The sequence below is a fragment of the Sprattus sprattus genome (genome assembly GCF_963457725.1).
Source record: "Sprattus sprattus genome assembly, chromosome: 2".
In the NCBI taxonomy this organism is placed as follows: Eukaryota; Metazoa; Chordata; class Actinopteri; order Clupeiformes; family Clupeidae; genus Sprattus; species Sprattus sprattus.
In genome coordinates this window covers 37668977-37687528 of record NC_137921.1, presented here as the reverse complement: position 1 = coordinate 37687528, position 18552 = coordinate 37668977, and positions in this window count along the sequence as shown.

The following is an 18552-nucleotide window of genomic DNA, read 5'->3' as shown; positions in this document are numbered from 1 at the left end:
AGTCTCCTGTCCTCCAGAGGAATGCGATGCAGTGGCATTTACATGTTAGCTGTGATTTATGGAGGCAGGCTTCCCCCACTCCCCCTCTCTTTCTCCCCTCTCTCTTGCTCTCTTCTATTGCTCTTTATTTCCAGCTCCTGGTGCCAGAAATGCTGCCTAAAGCCCATGGAGACAGTGGGCCTTTGGCCTTCCCCCTTGCCTCTCCGCACCTGTTGTGTCTCTCTGTGGAAGACGTGAGTTAGTGTTCCTCAACGTGGCCCTGCCTGGACTGGACAGCATTCGAGGGTGTGATGGTGTCAATCTGTTAATACATCCGAGACAACCCTCATCGTCCCTTTTGTAGTAGCGTGCATGGTTGTGATCTGATATAGTGTGGCGGCGGGAGTGTGAGTGTGGACACAAGGCTCTAATGCTTCAGAATCTGTTGCACTGCTTGGCGTGGATTATGAGTACTCAGATAGACTGTTTTATGGAGTCATATAAAAAAAAAGAAAGACAAAGGAACAGAAGTCCGGTCCAGAAGGGAGTCTTGCCATGGAGAAGGGATTGCGTATCCCAGCGAGTTTGGCAGGAGCTTTCCGGAATCCCCAGGCTAGGCCAGGCAGCAGGGAAAAAGAGAGGGGGAACGTACGGAGGAAAGCAAATGTACACAGATTTTAATACACCTATTGAGAGACGAGTGTGTGTGTGCATGTGTGTGTGCGTGTGCATGTGTGTATGAGAGAGGGGGGGGGGGGTAGAGGGAGCATTAGAAGGCTGATGCTATTCTGTGGAGAGGCCCTGTATTCTCTCATTCAGCCATGATACAAGATGGTCTATGGAGAGGGAGAGAGAGCGAGGGAGGGAGGGAGGGAGGGGTGGCAAGAGCAAGGTTATTCAAGTTTTGCCAGGAAACAGCGTGTGCGTCTCATAGCCAGTAACTATTTCATGGAGACGGCACAGAAATAACATTTGTCTAAATAAAAAACACTGAGGCCCTTTTTCCCCAGCTCTCTTCCTATCTTGAGCGGAGGACAATACAAACAGGGCCACACACTCAATACACAGGTGCTCTCACTCATACACATGGATACACACGCATTACCACAGTCACACACACACACACACACACACACACACACACACACTCACTCTCTCACAACCGCGCACACACACACACACGCACAAATGAAAACAAATCCCACACAGTAGTGAATCACACACTAATCTTTATTTACAGTATCAGATTCATTCTCCATTTTTTTTTTTTTTTCACTTAAAAAAAAAAAAAACATTTCAGAAGCTGACAGCGGCTGATTAATTTGCCGATCCCACACATTCATACTGAAGGATAATGTAAGGTCGTGACATTTCCTCATAGGACAGTTCCCATGAGCCGCCTATGGCTTCAGGGTGCGGTCTCGGCTGTAGCTGGTGTTAACATTCTGTTCTACACTGATTAGTCAGGAAGTGGGCTGAGGTGACAGCTTTTAGCCTGAAAGCACATTATCCAGATGGTATACGCATGTATGTGTGTACGGTCGCTTGTGTTTGTGTGGGTCCATGCGTGTGTGTGTGGGTATGTGCATGTGTGTGTTTGTGCGTGTAAATGTGTGTGTACTTAACGTCATTTCAATTCAAACGCAGCTAGAGCAACGGAGTAATTATTGCGGCAAAGTCTCAATGTGTGGCGGCGTTTTGATGCTCTTTTTTTCCTTTTTTTTCTGCTCTCGTGTTTGTTGTGTGGACTCAGCCGTGGGTGGCTAATACATATTGATGAGAATCCCTGGTGGTTCATCAGGGTAGGTTCTTGGGGATCATACACCCCCTTCACCACCCCCACCTCTGACAAGCCCCCAACACACACCCTCTCCACCACCCCATCAGCACTCTCTATCACCCCCCCCCCCCCCCCCCCTCCTGATCTAGGCTCATTCCCACCTATCCCGAACAGGATCTAATTGGGGGCAATCATTCAGATAAAAAGCCTCCTGAAATCATGGCGTTGGTCTGGCCACTCCAGGAGTCCTCTCTGGCACCCGCCCCCCAAACACTCCCACTCTCTGCACCTCTCTCATCCTCCAGCCCCCCCCCCCCCCCCCCTCCATTAAAATGCCATGTCCCTCTTTCACCGTCTGCCCAGTGGTCCCTCTAGCTAGCTTGCCTTTGTACGTGAGAGAAGAGAGGACGAGAGAGAGAGAGAGAGAGAGAGAGAGAGAGAGAGAGAGAGAGAGAGAGAGAGAGAGAGAGTGAGACACAGAGGTGGGTTGGGGTGGGGGTTGGAGGTAGTGAGACAGATGGGGTATAAAGGTGGAGTGATTGCACAAGAGGAAGGACAACCTCGCTGTTGACTGGAACCATTTCAGCTCACCCCCCAACCCCCCCTGCCCTCCTCCACCACCGCAGCCCCACTTTGGAACAGTGAAAGCACAGTGATTTCCCAACTGCATCCATTTCACTCCTCTGTCTCTGTTCACTCTCTCTCTCTCGCTCTTTCTCTCCCATTGGCTCCATGTCACCTCACCTGGTGTGCTCCTTCACAGAATGTGGCAAAGACCAGTGGTGGATTTGGCCCTGCTGATAGGCGGCCACTCTCTCTCTGTGTGTGTGTAGACGATGGGGGGTATTTCCACACATGATAGTGGCTGTGGCCGGGGGTTGGCCGGCGGAGAGGTGGGCTCATGTTCGTCACGAGAGAGAGGGAGTTGATTCAGGAGAGAGATTTTTTTAAATTAAATATGCACAATGACTGCTGGGGCCCTTCAGATGAAGAGGCCCGTTCACCTCCTACCTCCATCTCTATCTCTCATTGTCCCCCTCCCCCCCCACGCTGACCAGGGTGTGAGTGGGTAGGCCCCACTGGTGTCAGCACTGTCTGGCGGTTGGGGTTACCCCCTCACCCCCCACCCCCAGAGAGAGCTGGCTGTTGGAGGGGTTGGGGTATGACGAGGGCAACAGGGTGGGGCAGGCTGTCGAGTGATCCAACCCCACTTAGCTCTCCTCTCCTGTCCATCTGCCCCCCACCATCTAGTACCCCCCCCCCCCCCCCCCCCCCCCCCATCACAACAGCCCTGCTCCCAACCCTGCCACCCTCTCCATTTATCGCAATTTCCCTCTTTACTGCATAGGAGGGTCCAGGCTCCTCCACTTCTGAGCTCTTTAGCAATTCTTAAAAATGCTAATGTGAGATCTGACACAAACTTTCCCCCACTTCTTAAGCACATACCTGTCATTGCAATGTGATGTATGAAAACAAATGCATACAAATAAATATGCTCCAAAAATAGATTTTTTTTTTCAAGACATAATTACTAGGCCAACTGCGTAATTTTTAGTGAAAATTATTATATAGATATTATTACACCACTATTTCATATAAACACAACACTGAATACTGTGTGTGTGTGTGTGTGTGTGTGTGTGTGTGTGTGTGTGTGTGTGTGTGTGTGTGTGTGTGTGTGTGTGTGTGTGTGTGTGTGTGTGTGTATGTGGTGTACTAGCGGGCTTGTTGGAACAATCATCCCTCTCCTCTCCAGCATCAATTAAAAGCTGAGACCCACTCAGCACTCAGCTCTCTCATACACTCTCTCTCATGAACACACACACACACACACAAGCACAATCACAGGTTTACCCTGCTCTCCGCTGCAGCATTTACACACACACTCTCTCTCTGTCTGTCTGTCTGTCTCTCTCTCTCTCCCTCTTCTCATTCACTGTAGCACTATCCATCCTTCCCTCAGCTCTGACGCCAAATCACAGTGAAAACATCATTGTGCGGTGGACATAATAACAATGAAACGGCTGGAAATCATCACGATTGTTGGTGCAGGACCTGGTGAGGGGAGAGGCCTAATGTAATTGTTCGAGCCCTTGTCTCTGTTGATACAGCCTCTTCACAGAGCATGTGATTTCGCTAAAAGCCATCCCCAGGCCAAGTAATTAGAGACGCCATTGGCCGAGTGGCATTAGCTGCAGCGACAGTCACCATCGCACCCCCACCCCCCCGTCCATCATACCTCACACTCTCTCCCTCCTGCCAGCCCCCTGTGCTGCTGTTTTAACACACCGCTCTGGATGTTATTGAAACCATTAGCCAGGAACTTAGTGTCCCCTCTGTGTGAAAACGATTATGTGTGTTCCTCTATGTGCATGCAAACATAGATGTGAGCCGCAGGTTTCCTAGTGCATCCTTCATCTCCTTCTCTTTCTCCCCCCCCCCCCCCCTCTCTCTCTCCCTCTCTGTCCCCCAGCATATGTACTGCCATGTGTGAGATGTGAAGTGGCGTATGTGCTTCGAGCGAGCTGCTGCACTTGACTGGTTGAAGTAGCCTGTACATCTCCCCTCAAAGGGTTAACATCCTCACAGGGTGGGGTCACTCACCAATTAAACCAATCCAGGGCTCAACTCGAGCTGGAGAGGAAAGAGACACCATTTCCACGGCAACACTTCCTGAGTCATATAGGACAGCTCTCCTCACTGAGATATACCTCACAAGATATACCTCATGGCACAATATTATCCCATGTGGTTTACATACATTCGATTGCATACGCATAAGTTTCCTTATGAATGTCTATAATATCCTTCTAGATCTATCTATCTTTCTATCTATCTATCTATCTATCTTTCTATCTATCTATCTATCTATCTAACTATCTATCTATCTATACATCAATCCGTTATCCATACAGTAAAGATGTGATGTTTCATGTGGAAATTATTCTTAGGCAGGCACGTGCACAGACATTTTGGGGGGCAGGTGCTCAAAAAAATAAAAGGGCGCCCATCACCAAAATTATTAATAAATTAAATCTCTCTCGCTCTCTGGCTTCCTCTCCCTTAACGTCTGATACATCAAATGATGTCTGGGGTGACTTTTTTCTGTAATTGGTCCACCTCACCATGCTTGTGCATCAAATCTGAACTTGGGGAATACTCCAGCCACCCATTTTTAGAAAACCAATGCTTTTGGAATGACCGCCCTTCATAATTTTTTTGGGAGGAAAAATTCTGGTTGTCGTTGTAAAACAGGCAAAACGAAGAGATACATAAATATCACGTTAAACAATATGGGACAAGGATAGCATGACCCCGAGAGCTAGCATAGTTTACCTGCTATTTTCTAGCTATGAATTCTCGTGACATTTATAAACTAACATTCAACATACTTTCGAAATTGTTTAAACGGCATTTATACAACACAAAATATGCACTTTCAGACAAATAATGTCATTAAACCTGACAAACGTCAGTAAACAGCCGGACAATGCTTTGAAATCAAGTTAGTTGTCTGGTTATTTTTTTAGGAAACGTCGGACCAGTCCGGTTTTCAGACGTATTGTTTTCAGCGGCACTAATGTTGTTAATTTATACAACGTCGGGGGATTGCACAAACACCGTCGTTACCTGTTTGTCTGATGCAGGTCAGTGAAGAAGTAGGCTGCATCTGTTGGCCTGCTGCTCAACACTGATGTGGGGGATGAGGAGGGAGGGGCGCGGAGGTGGCTTGTGAGCACCGCAGATCATAGGCAAAGAATACTTATTCTATGTCTATGCCGCGGAGCATGTCGGGGCGAAATTCTCACAAGAACTCCAAATAAATGCCCCCTCAGATATCAAAACACATTTGGGGAAATTGATGACGATAGACTAATTTGTATTCTAGAAATATTGATTGAAAAAAAAATTGGTCTCCAGAAAAAAAGGGCACTTTTTCTCAACCAGGGCACAAGGGCTGGTGCTTGAGCACCAGTTGGAGTCTATCTGTGCACGTGCCTGTTCTTAGGGTAAAGAAAAGCAAAGGAGGTGCTTGTGAAATGCTCTATCAAAAGGCACACCTGGCTCATACATAGAAATGGGTGAGGAAAAATCCATTTCTAATATGCTTGATATCAGCCACATGCCATTGAACTGAGAAAATAAACAAAGTTCTTGAGGTGAGTCAGGGAGAAAAAAATAGGAACAGAGAAAGAAAAGGTTGTGTGCCCAAGGAGAGGTACCATGATAAATATACAGGGAGCCCCCCCCCCCCCCCTCTCTCTCCCTCTCTTTCTCTCAGTTCCCTCACTTTTTCTCTGCCCCCCACCCTCCTGCTCTCCCTCTCTTTTTCCTCCCTCTCTCTCTCCCTCACATGCTCTCTTTATGGGTTACCCGATTCCCTGACAGTTTGTTTTAAATTTGACCATGCAGATGTTTCTCTGGGTGACTGACTTTTATAGTTTAGAAAAGATTATATCAGTTTTCCCGCAGATTGTGTTACTGTATTTAAAAAAAAATAAAGAGAGGCTGGAGAGGGAGAGACAGGGGGAGAGAGAAAGAGGGAGAGAAGGAGAGTGAGAGAAGAAGAGTCGTCATAAGAGTGTGAGAGGGGGTGGGGGGGTGGGGGGTGTAGACAGGGGGGGGAGGGAATTGGAGGGCCGACTGGTTGGAGGCCGAGAGCTGTAGGTCTTTAAATCCTGGGGTCTCAGTGTCATAGTACGAGAGGGAGAGGGAGGCGGAGGGTACAGCAGAGAGAAAGTGAAGACGGGGGGGTGAAGAAGTGTGTGTGTGTGTGTATGTGTGAGAGAGAGAGTGTGTGTTTGTGTGTGGGGAGGAGGAGGGGGGTGGGTAGATACGTGGGGTGCAGTGTGCAAGCAGTGATGGGGCTAAGTTCAGGGGAGCTGGGGTTCGGCTTATAACATTAGACACAGATTCTTTCTAATTTCGAAGGACAACATAAGCGTCAAATTTGAGGATATTAGTTTTTGATAGGCAGCTGGGGCAAAGCACACAAGCGGAGAGACGGGTGGGAGAGAGGGGTTGGGGCGAGTGGAGCGAGACACATCGTTCCTATTACAGCTCTTAACTTCCAGCCAGCCATGCCAGGGAATAACACCAAACTCTCCCTCCTCTGGGCAGTCTCCTCTTCTGCTACTCCACTCCTCCCTACCCACTGTCACGTCTCTCTCTCTCTCTCTCTCTCTCTTTCTCTCTCTCTTTCTCTGTCACCCACCTCATTTACTTATGATTGTAAGATAGAAAATGCAGAAATGCTGCAAAAAATATCCATTTTGAAGCTGAAGGGACTGTAATGGTGTGTGAAGCTAACCTTGGCTATATGCAGAGTAGCACTACTCACTCTCTCAAGTCCTGTGGTACTCTGTGGAACTTGGCAGAGGCGAGGTGTGTGTGTGTGTGTGTGTGTGTGTGTGTGTGTGTGTGTGTGTGTGTGTGTGTGTGTGTGTCTGTGTGTGTGTGTGTAGACTAATAAAGGACAGGAGGGAAAGAGAAGCAAGCCGGGGATGGATGGAAGCTGAGAGATATTGTTGAAAGCATTTAAAAAAAACTAAAGATGAAAGGGCGTGGAGAGAGAGCCAAGAGTCTGAGAAAAAGAGAAACAGAGAGGAACTGAGGGATGAAAAGAAAAGGAATGAAACAGAGAGAATGAAAATTAAGAGAGATGAAAGCAAATCACAGGTAAAGAGAAAACAACTCCCTTCTGACCCCCAAAAAGTCCCTCCAAAATGGAGCGTGTATCTTTTAACTTGAGTCGCCGTGACAGAAAGCTTTCCTCCCATATCACTGTCACAGTGAATCAATTAGGTCATTCATCCTCTCGCTCACACAAAGAAAAAAAAATTGAACCCTCCACAAAGAAAAAAAACACCTCCATCAGAGGCGCTTCTAACATTTCCTTACGAAAATACATGCAATAACAACAGTAACAATAAGTGAAAGATTAAAGAGGGGTGAAGGCGGCCACCGGCTAACCGACTGTGTCTGAGCCTCTGGCTTGTCAGGCAATGTGTGGACAGGCCTGGAACCGAGAGGAAGAGAAAAAGGCTGAAAGATCTCTTGCTCTCTCTTTCCCTTTTTCGTTCCACAGGGCTCAGGGTTCAGTTCATTTGTTTAGAGAGCAGCTCGAGTTGCGGTCACCAAGCTGAGTACGCGTATCGCCTGGGTTACGGGATGGCTTGGCTCGGACGCTCTGTCCTGCGCCTTACCCCGTGGCTCGGACAAAGCTGTGGCCTGGGCTGGTAAGTGATCCCGTGGCCATTGGGGGCCACTCGGGCCTATGAGCTGTGAGTCGCAGACAAGGAGGTGTGTGTGTGTGTGCTCTTTGAGGCACTGAGTCCAAATGGCCATTGGCACCCACTGTGAGTAACCCTCCTTATCCTGCTATTTTAAAAACAATACACTTTTTTTTCTTAAATTATTATTACAGACTCCTCCGGTCATTCCTGCTTTGTTAAGGAACTATTCTCAAATTTATAAAGCTAGTTTTTTTTGCCCCTCAACGCCAATGGTATTTGGGAGTGAAGACGCAGCATGGCTTTTCCATCAGATAATGTTTTTGATCACTGAAAGGTTGGAAGGGCTCAGTGGAGCTGGGTAGTTTTCATGTGACCCTTAGCGCAAGAAAATATTTCACAATAAAATAGGGATGCAATGGAATTGCAGTGGTGTGAAATATACCATATGTGTGTGTACACACCAAATGTTCTTCTCTAGATAAATAGTGATGTTTTAAAATACACATAAACTAGAACAGGAACAACCCTAGTCCCCCGGACCACCCACTGCCACGCTCAAAAGACAAGGCTCATTGTTTTTGTGAAGCTTTTAGCCACACTTCAGCACGTCTTGGTAAACATTATTTCAAGTTATCTCTCCCACCAAATGTTCCATACAAATTGAGTTTTGCAGTGTCACAGATTTGAACTTGATATATTTCAATTGAGTTACGTTAAATTCAATTACGCTAAGTTACATCATTTCTGTGGTTCATTTTTAAGGGCCTGCCCGAGAATGTTTCTTTACTTGGCCCACTTTCAGTGTGTGCTGAAAACGCACGGGTAAAAAAGAAAGTGCCTTAACAAATATACATTTCTGCAGACCTTAGTAGTACTGTACCACTGCATTAGGGTCGATTCAGTGACAGTTTAAAGTGGTTTTAAGAGCTGCCAGATGCAGGAAACTCACCAGATCAGGGAACGTGTTTGCATTGAACACATTCTTCAAGCAATACAATACCTACCTTCCTAGTATTCTGATATTTTATTATAACTAATGGCATCACAAAACAATTACTGTTACTATTGTTGATTAAATGAATTTTTTTTTTTTTGTCTATGATAGATATTTTAGTTTTAAACTGCCTTTGAGCAATATCTTTGTTCTACATCCACCACATGTCCTGCCTGAAAAACAAGAAGTATATCCGAATTGCTAGAACAATCCTCCATCTATGATAACCCTACCTTCAGCTCTGCTCACACAGGAGGTGGCTAGCCTCACTTAGTGTCACTTTGGGGAGAAATTCGGTGCAGTCTTTGTGTTGAACCAGATGAAAGGGCTGGCTTATGGCACTGACTTTCATTTCTCTTTCTATAGTGTGTATGCTGGTCACTCTCTGGTGTACTCTAAGTCTTAGAAGATGGCAGGAGAAATAAACAAAACCAAAAAAAAAGGAAAAGAAAAAAAAGAAAAGAAAAGAGAAGCCTTTGGTGTTCCTCCTTTGCCTCCAGGTTTGATGCGTTCAGTGTGATTACACCTTTTCTGACAGAGTGAAAGTGCAGCCATTTTCCGGTAATAGCATGAAAATCAGTCCCCTAACACTCACAGTCTCTATCGCTTTTGGTGGATCAACATATTTTCCTTGGCATCAAGCCTGTGTGGGTCAGATTTACATACCTTACTGTTTGCATCTAGAGAGGCCTGTATCAAATCACCTCTCTGGATACCCTTGTGATTTTGCTTGCGTCGATGGCCATTGCACAAGTGCTATCGCATACATTTTGTGTTTGTCGTCTCTTTAACAGTGGCATTTCTCTTAAAAAAAAGTTGTGTTCTTGTTGTGATGTGTATTCCACCAATGTGCAACCCATTAAGGAAATGAGAGGCAGAGACAAGGGTGGGGGCATGAGGATGGAGAAAAATAAAGGGAGAAAGAAGAAGAGAGCGGAAGAGAGGTGTGTGTGTGTGTGTGTGTGTTTGTGTGTGTGTGTGCATGTGCGTGTGTGTGAGAGAGAGAGAGAGAGAAATAGAGAGAGAGAGGCAGAGAGAGACGGTGAGTGAGCGATCGGGAGAAGCTGCTACACATCTGCCTCAAGTGTTACAGCTTCACCTTTAATCTATGAAAATGCACGAATCCGATGAGACATAATTGTAAAGTGGAGTTTGACCATTTAAAATGTCTCGAGAGCTTGTTTTATCTGGGGCCAAAGATAGATCAGCAGTAATCACTATCAGCTCCGACACTGATGATGGGAGGGGAATTAATTTGCCAGGGAGGAAAACAAATTAAGGGCGCTGCTCCAGCAGTGCTCCATTAGACAATGGCATATATAAATATTTTATCTTGGGCGATACAGGTTAGCAAAGGTTTAGTACATCCCCATTTACACAAGGACCCGCACTTCAGCAAGCAGCCTTCGTCCTCTATGAGTGTCTACCCATTCTCTCCTTCACCCTCTCTTTTCCTCCTGCTCTCTCTCCTTCACTCTCCCATCTCTCTCTTCTTCCATCTTGACCCTCTCTCCCTCGCTCTCCTCCAGTGGCCCGACCCCAAAGTCTGATTCTTCACACTGAAAATACTATTCTACCTCTCAACACAAATGGCAGGGGGAAGAAATACATTATCCACTCACAAAGAGTATACCATGCAAAATGGGATTCAGCTGTCACCATTCAAACTGTCACCACAATTTATGTATATATCTATAAATCATGAAGGATAATGTAATGGTCTGAAATAATAATGAAAGACCAATTTCCACTATTGTTGGATTACATGCTGCAACGAGTTCCTCATGTAACAAAATATATTACTAGATATCTCTCTTCAATTATTCTGATAGATATTGTTTCTGACTTCTTTGTGGCCAAACAATGTAATACTGATTCAGAGATAATATTATTCTAAACTGGAAAATAACTCCTAAATATGACCATGACAACTAATGTTGACAGTTAAATTTCAGGCATTCTTCCACTACTGTAAGCCTACCTCTCTTGAAGTGGGTCGCTAAGAGTTCAGCCACATATTTTCCTCCATGCACAAACCATTGCCACACATTTTCTTCAGTGGTACTACGTAAACTGCAATGAAATGATCGCAGTGTATACAAGACCAACTGTCGTATCCTGAGCCGTAATGGACGCCATTGTTAATGCTTATGGTTTGATTAGCTGACAACAGGCGGGCGCAATTATCACAGTATGCGTTAATGGCTAAGTGTGTGCAATGGAAGGCTCGTGGTGAGAACCCGCGCGCTGCTCCGCCCTCTCCTGCTCGTGCTTAATAAGGCTTGCGCGGTCTAATGAGGGGATTTAATGGCTTTATTGCACTCTAGAACTGTGAGTTTCTTCAGGGATCCCCTGCATAGCCAAACACACCAAACTGGCGTATAGTATTAACCTCAAACCCTCCTCATCTCTTAATATATCCCTCATCACACCACACACATTTCTCGCAGCGTGGGTCGATGCCGCCCTTAAAAGGCCAAACCGTCTCCCTAAGGCCGTCTTAATCCATTCTGTGATGGCACGTTGAGCGGTTAGTAACGGCCGTGCTGAAAGAATTTATCTAAACTCAAATGAAGACAAATATATTGTGAACTATAGAGCACCCTGAAGCAATGTTGAATGGATTGCTTATCTAAAAGTACTGTAATAACAAGTTAAGAAAGACTCACATGTAATTCCCATATAAAAATGCCTAAGTCTTATTCACAGTAAATTACAAAGATTTTAAACGTGGATGAATGCTGCCACAATAGTAACGCGGACAGATTTGCGTTCGAACCTTTTCAGTCCTTTTTGGCTGACAATAACATTTCACATTTCACGTGTTTACTCTATGTTCTGCAGCTCCGTTGAGAAGTCCTTGAGTTTGAGAATGTTTGAGCTTCCCATCTGTCGGAGTCACCGTGTCCTCTCGCTCATTGATCAATTCTAATTTAGTGTTAATATATGTCCATCGATCAGCTGTCTCCCCAGCCAGGCACGGGTCACAGACAGCATTTGACATCCCTTCCCTCTGTCAAAGAGGTGATAATCCGGGGAATTGGGATTTGCCCTCGGCGTGCTGTTGCGCGCTTAAACCAAATTACAGTCTCCTCTGGCATATAATGGCTACTTAAATAATTATTTACCATTACATCGCTATTTTATAGGCCCACCAGTTGAATAAACTTTACTCAATGCCAAATAGTCGTGGTGATGAAGATCCATGCCCCGTTAAAATAATAATGAGAAACGCAACACAGAGGCCAAACGGGGTCAGGAATCTGTCTTGAATTGTGTCTAAATCCTGGCGGTGATTTATTTGTGGGATTTTAATGACACTTCTTGTGAGCAAAGTGCAAAGTTTTCTTTTCCCTTGCTTTAAGATCCCTATCAAACGGGAGGAGTGTCGTGTCTCACTTCAACCTGCTTCATAAATCATTTGTATTGGCCGAAAACATTTTCAGTGAATTCCTCTGAACTAGGAATGTGTGACCTTAGGGACAATAGATCAAACGAAAAATAACTTTTAAAAATGACTCATCCCAGACATAAGAAATTAAAGAGGGGCTAAAGAAGGGGAGTGTCACGTCTGTTTTTTGAATATCTTTGTCATGTATTAAAGCAAACAAAACATTTATTTTACTTCTTTCTTTGAGAGCCTCAACATTTCATACCTGCAGAATTCTCTCTAAGCTAAACAACAGGGGATGTGGCAGATGGGAAAGGACACTTTTAACATCTAGGCTACTTGTTTATTCCTCTGCTCTCCTCATATTTACTTCTCCACTGTCAGTCATGTTTTTTTCCCATCCCGTCTTCATTCTCCCCTGCGGCTTTTTCTCTCACACACAGGCTGTGTGACGGCGCTGTTGCAGGGAGGGAGATCTGGGGAACCATCTGAAACCAATTAGGGTGGTGCTGCAGCCACCCAGAAACTCGGTGACGGATGGGGTTCTTGTATTTATAGCCGAGGTAATTGGCAACACACACACACACACACACATGGAGACTCATAAACACTAAGCACACACACACAAACACAAACACCGTAAGGTTTAAGCCTGTGGTGCCTGCCCTGCACTTCTTTAAAAACGGAGCGAGCGGGAGCTTCAGAACGAGGCTTTTCCAGAAGGTGATTCATCTCGCCAGCACGTTACATCACATTTCACCTCCAGAACCACCGGCTGCAGGATAACAGCCTATCCTCCCTTTCATTGATGCCATATCCTCGGCTCCTGCCGAAGCTTTGTGTGATCATAACGTTGTCAAAGAGACACATGCGCGCCGCCTCCAAAGGGAGACGTGATAATGGCTCAGGATTGAACGCGCCCGTTACCATTTGTCAGAGCGAGGGGGGTGAGATGGGGTGAGCAGCCTCACTTCTGCTCTTGTCGTCTAATCACAGTGGATGTTTGCAGCTGATACGGAAGTCGGGCCCCGGTGGTAGTAGTACATCTCAGCTATCTTTCCAGGTCTGTCAGTGCGTCAAACCTGCATGCGAAAATATACACAAGCCACATCTGCCTCTCATTAGCTCCCATAAATGGCTGCCATGTGGTCGGCTGATAAATAGGGCAGTCTATTTATTGGAGCACAACAAATTGGCTACAAACACCGACATGGAATCGAAGAACCATAAATACTGGACGCGATGAAAGTTTTAAAATGTGCTGCAGGTATTTTATGGGAGTTCTCGTTTTCCCCGCGGTCTTCCTCTTTTCATGTGATTTTTAAGGCTGGGACTGTGCTACTCTCTCCCTCTCTCCCTCTCCCTCTGCTGATGGCATGGGCTGTGGATATGGACGCTGCATACTAAAACTGTAATTCCATCACTAAGGAATCTTTTCAAGTGCTGCGCACCAAACTCTCAAAGACATGACCAGAAATTCCTGAATGAATCGGCAACAGACAACCCCTAAACCCCGTGTAATTACATATTTGGAGTTTATCTGGGTTTATGCGAAAATGCACAAGTTTCCCTTCCCTGGTGGTCCCTAAACACATCCATATGTCTTCAGTGTTTCCCTTCGCACTCCTCCCTCTCTGTTCTCTCTCGCTCTCTCTCTCTCCCTCGATCCTCATGTTTTTTTTTTTTCTTCTTTGCCTGGAGAGACATTACCCTCGGCATGAATGGATTAGATGACCCGTTAGATGGGAGTTTTTTTTCTTCATTGTTAAGTAGTTGTATTGTCAGACCTATACACACACATTCTGGTGCATATGAGGTTTGAAGTGTGGACATGGAGGGGGAGAAAAGAGTCCCAAGTGCTGGGTGGAACAGTTTGCAAACAGAGTAGCCCACAGCATGTCCACATGCTCAGAAAAGGAACACACACTGAAATCTGGGGCGGCCGTTTCTCGTGTGTGGCCCTGTTTTTCCTTTTTTCTCTCTCTCTCTCTCTCTCTCATTCTCTCTCTCCCTCTCGCTTGAGAAAACTGATCTGTTTTAAAACACGTGCTAAATATTACCATATTTACATTTTCCTGTTTCAAAAAGACAGAGAGGGGGGGAGTGTGGTCTCTCTCTCTCTCTTTCCCACTCTCTCTTGCTCACTCGCTTATTCTCTCTTTTTTTCTGCTATGGAAAGGTCTTGAGCCGGGGTTAGGCTTTGTTTGAAACTCTAAACCTCTTTCATGCTTATTTATTTTATGATTCTGAAGGGCACTGTGTTTACACTCAAAGTGCAACATCTGGATTAGATAATTTGTTGGGAATTAACCGGGGCTGGATGCTTATCGACCTCATCTGATTAAATCTGTTTGATGTTTTCGCTTTTCATTTTGCAATGATTTTTTGGTCGGCGTGTCACTCTGGGGTTCGTATGATATGTTTATGTTATCCATCTTTGTTGAAAACCAGGTGAGTACAGTGATTAGCCATGCACTTACAGATACCACACACACACACACACATACACACATTCGCTCACACACAGATACACACACACATGCACACACAACCACACACATGCACACAAACTCCCCCTTTCTTGCCTGTGGCCTTTGATCTTTAATGAGTTATTTGTAATTAAATCCGGGAGAGACTGTTTTGCTCTCCAGCTGTTTCACTGGCTACTGAGGCAGCATGTAAGACAAGAGGAGGAAGGAGAAGTCATTCCCTGATTTAAATACTGGCTCTCTTAATTCATGATTTCATGACTAATTATGCAAAACTTTGCACAAACAAAAATGAATCGAAGAACTAAGGACTATATCCAGATAATTACAGAGTGTAGTAGGACAGTAGGACGTTCTCCTTAACTTTGACAAATAACTTTCTTGTAATTACTGTATATACAGCGGGTGAAATAAGTATTGAACACGTCGCCATTTTTCTCAGTTAATATATTTCCAAAGGTGCTATTGTCATGAAATTGTCACCACATGTTGGTAACAACCCAAGTAATTCATACATACAAAGAAAAAAAACAAATACATTCAGAAATTAAGTAATGTGTATTAATGTGAAATAACACAGGAAAAAAGTATTGAACACATGAAGAAAGGGAGGTGCAAAAAGGCATGGAAAGCCAAAAAAACTGCTGGAATCTTTCAGTAATTAGAAGGCAATCTGGCCCCTAGTCAGTGCAAATTAATATCCCAACTGATGGCCTATAAAAAGGTGTCTCATTACCAAGGTGTCACACAAGAAGCAACTCATGATTGGTAAAAGCAAAGAGCTCTCTCAAGACCTTTGCAACCTTATTGTTGCAAGACAAACTCATGGCATTGGTTACAGATGCATTTCTAAACTTCTGAATATTCCAGTGAGCACTGTTTCGGGCCATAATCTGGAAGTGGAAAGATCATCATTTCACCATAAACTGGCCACGACCAGGTGCTCCTCGCAAGATTTCTGACAGAGGAGTGAAAAGAATTATCAGAAGAGTTGTCAAAGAGCCAAGGACCACTCGTGGAGAGCTTCAGTAAGACCTGGAATTTGCAGGTACAGTTGTTTAAAAGAAAACAATAAGTAATGCACTCAACCCCCATGGCCTGTATGCACGCTCTCCACATAAGACTCCATTGCTAAAGAAAAAGCATGTTGAAGCTCGTTTAAAGTTCGCAGCACGAAATTTGGACAAGCCTGTGAAATACTGGGAGAATATGGTCTGGTCAGATGAGAGCAAAATGGAACTCTTTGGATGACATAATGCACACCATGTTTGTAGGAGACATGGCACTGCACATCATCCCAACAGTGAAGTTTGAAGGTGGGAACATCATAGTGTGGGACTGCTTTTCAGCATATGGTACTGGCAAATGTCACACAATTGAAGCAAGGATGAATGGAAAAAATGTATCAAGACATTCTTAATTAAAATCTGCTGCCATCTACCAGGATGATGAAGAGGTAACGAGGGTGGACATTTCAGCAAGACAATGAACAGCCAAGGAAACTCTCAATTGGTTTCAGAGAAAGAAAATAAAGCTGCTAGAATGGCCAAACCAATCACCTGACTTGAATCCAATCGAAAATCTATGGAAAGAACTGAAGATCAGAGTTCATAGAAGAGGCCCAGGGAACTTTCAAGAATTGAAGCCTTTTTGTGTTGAAGAATGGGTCAAACTCACATCTGAGCAATGCATACAAGTAGTTTCTCCATACAGGAAGCGTCTTGAAGCTGTCAAAGGCTTTTGTACAAAGTATTCAATAAATATCAGTAAGCGTGTTCAATACTTTTTTCCTGTGTCATTTCATATTATTAGACATAACTTAATTTCTGAACTAATTTGTTTTGGTTTCTTTGTATGTTTGGATTACCTGGGTTGTTACAAACATCTGGTGAAAATTTCATGTCAATACCACCTTTGGAAATATATTTACTGAGAAAAATGGTGACGTGTTCAATACTTATTTCACCCGCTGTATGTGTGCAGTGTGAGACACAATATATTATAAGTCAAGTTACAGGGTGTTTGTGTCTATATATAAATCACAAGGAGAGAAGATAAAAAAACATTACCACCAATTACCAAAACTGTTCATTTTCGCATTGTTGTTATTTAGCTCATTATCATAATACATGTAATAGCATTTGTGATGTTACCATTTCCATTTAATAACAGCCCCCTTCTCAGTTAATATGTTCAGTCATGACCACATTGAGCTTGAAAAATATGTTGTCTGTTGTTTACTCTAAGCTCTCATAATAGGACACTGTTGACATGGTCTATAATTGTAGATTAAATAGATCACATTAGGCACATTAATATATATGTCACACTCTAAATGAAATACCCATCTCTCCACATCTGAGTTGAATATCACTTATATGCACATCATTCAAACTCCTCTGAAAATCCTGCTTGTTTCATCATTAGCAGTCCAAGCACACAAACAACACAAACGACATTGTTGACAATTACATTACTGGATTGTGGTTGTCTGCACTGGAATTATCAGATTTCTGGCCTCAATCAGAACAATTGTTACTCTTACCACACCTGCCCCACAGAAGTGATGGCATTGTAATTTAAGTCAGAATTTGGCAAAACTGTTTAAGATGACTATTTTTAGCAAAAAAGTTAAAAACTGAGAAGGTTGTCAATGTGTTAATGTATAGATATTTTGTGACATTAAAAAGAAGTATGAAAAAGTGGGAAAACTCTCATCAAAACCTATTTGACAATATTTGTATGAAATAGTGAATTTCCTTTGCTGTCAAGTTGCACCCAAATATGATCGAGGGTATTAATGTGTAATAAAAATTATATTTTTGCTGTCAGATATGATTACTAAAAATGACCTTGACTTACATTGCAGCTAAATAAGACGGATCTGTGTGATGACTGTTGGGACCAAATAAGGGGAAGTTAATTTGATTCGCTATTAACGAAGAATGCGTAACAAGGCTAAGATTCTTTATGCACCCAAACAATGGGAAGAGAGAGAGAGAGAGAGAGAGAGAGAGAGAGATAGTCTGTGACTATGTGAATCATCTTCCTTCATCCTGCCTGTCTGAAGGGGATTAGATGTGTTCCTCGTGCCCCTTGAAAGATGAGTGTGTCCCAGTGCGCTCCTTTGCGTGTGCTGCTCCCTAGGGGAACCTCCTGTTCCCTTCCAAATGTACCCCCCCCCCCCCCCCCCCCTGCCCACCCCCCCACCCCGATTCCAACACAGTGCACACTGCCCAGCAGTCCCAGTAACTCTGAGTGAAAGATTATTCTAATGCTCCGGAACAGATGTGCTCCACACTAGATTTGTGTGTGTTATATTGACTCTAGCCATCTGTTAATACAGTTGCTTGTTCCCCGACCCGTGTTTGTTGATGCAGAGATAGGGGAAAGTGAATGCCAGTAGAAACATGCAGGGGTGAGGAGAGAGACCAAGCGGAGGTGGGGGTTGAAGGGAGGAGTGTGTGTGTGTGTGTGTGTGTGTGTGTGTGTGTGTGTGTGTGTGTGTGTGTGTGTGTGTGTGTGTGTGCTTGTGTGTGTGTGTGTGTGTGTGTGTGCGTGTGTGTGTGTGTGTGTGTGTGTGTGTGTGTGTGTGTGTGTGTGTGTGTGTGTGGTTGTGTGTGTGTGAGTGTGCGTGTGTGTGTGTGTGTGCATGCGTGTGTGTGTGTGCGTGTGTGTGTGTG